Raw genomic sequence first — 1,525 nt, 5'->3', positions numbered from 1 at the left:
AGCAAATGTAAAAGTCAAAAGGACAGGCCCTCATGATCAGAGAAATTCCATTTAGGCTGGCCAGTTGTGTGTGGGCAGGAGTTATTACATAGTGTGTCTCTAGCCTCAAACAGGAAATGGAGAAAACTCTGTATTCAGGTGGCTGGGGACAGTTCTTGGAGGGGTGTGTTTGTGTGTGTGTGTGTGAGAGAGAGAGAGATTGATTTATAGAAAAGGAACATCCATGCTGGATCTTCAAAGATGAACAGGAGTTGGTGTTTGTTCACACAGGAGTTTAGACCAGTTTTGTTGCAGGAAATGAAACCTCTCCACAGAGGCCTCACCTGGCCTTCCGATTGTGAGAGGATGTATCTCAACAGAGCTGCAGGTGATGTTTTTTTTTTAAAAAAGAAATCATTAGAATAAAAGTGCAAGCACACACGTCTGCTGCTCTGTTTTTTAGTGGCAGAAATCGGGCAGCATCCTTAATGTCCACCATTGCCGGGAAGCTCTCTGTACTAAAGGAGCCCTGGTGTCTCTGTGGGTCAGACACTGGCCGCTAGCTGAAAGGTTGGCAGTTCAGAGCAGCCTCTCTCTGGAACACGGATGGTGCTTTCTGCTCCCATAGAATTTACAGCCCCAGAAACTCTATATAAGGTCGCTCTGAATCGGAAGTGTCTTGATGTCGGTATTCTTTAGAATTCACATGAAGGGTGGCTATGAAGCTGTTAGATAGAACAGCTTAGATCTGTATGGACTGATCTGGATGGATCCCACTGAAAAAGCATGTTGCCAAGAAACATTTCATGTGGTCCCACCTACATAAATATCTGTGGGTGTAAGTATGAAGAAAGACGTAGAAGGTAAACATGCACGGGGCTTCACAAAACTCACGGGAATACTTCCTTCTCTTTCAATTCCATTTTTCCATGAACTTTTTCATAGTTGCTTGTTTGTTTCAAAGTTTTAATCGTGGTATGAGGAGAGGGAGAGGGGGCTTGAAAATTAAAATGCTAAACTTCTTGGTTTGGTAATTTCACAAGCAAGAACAAACCCACAGAATACATTCATGCTTAGAAATGGGGGAAAGATGGAATGCCGCCCCCAACCCTGCTCCTTCCCTTCTTCATTGAGCATCTATTGGTACTTGCGCAGGTATTATTTTATCCAATCTTCACAACCATCTCAGAGGTAGTTTTACAGATGATAAAATTAGGCTTAGCCCAAGTTCACATCCCTGGAAGATTGCGGAGTCAGGGTCTGCCGTCCGTTCCTTTTGGTCCAAGGAGGCCTTGTGCACTCTGCTGGCCAACCCGTAAACCAAACTCGTGCCAGCCGGGCGAGTTCCGACTGACCTCGACCCTCCAGGTGCCAGCAGAACTGCCCACAGGCTTCCCAAGGCGAGCTTCCCTGGGACATATCAGGGCTTTCCTCCCATGGAGATGCTGGGGGATTCATACCGCCAACCTTTCAGCTAGCAGTTGAGCATATAGCCACTGTGCCTCCAGGGATCGGTCGCCCACCGACACCATCCTGAAAACTGGAG

Source organism: Echinops telfairi, unplaced genomic scaffold (assembly GCF_000313985.2).
Source record: "Echinops telfairi isolate 266 unplaced genomic scaffold, ASM31398v2 ScPeMD7_7420;HRSCAF=8458, whole genome shotgun sequence".
NCBI classification, from domain to species: Eukaryota; Metazoa; Chordata; class Mammalia; order Afrosoricida; family Tenrecidae; genus Echinops; species Echinops telfairi.
Note: the sequence above shows the minus strand (reverse complement) of the source record.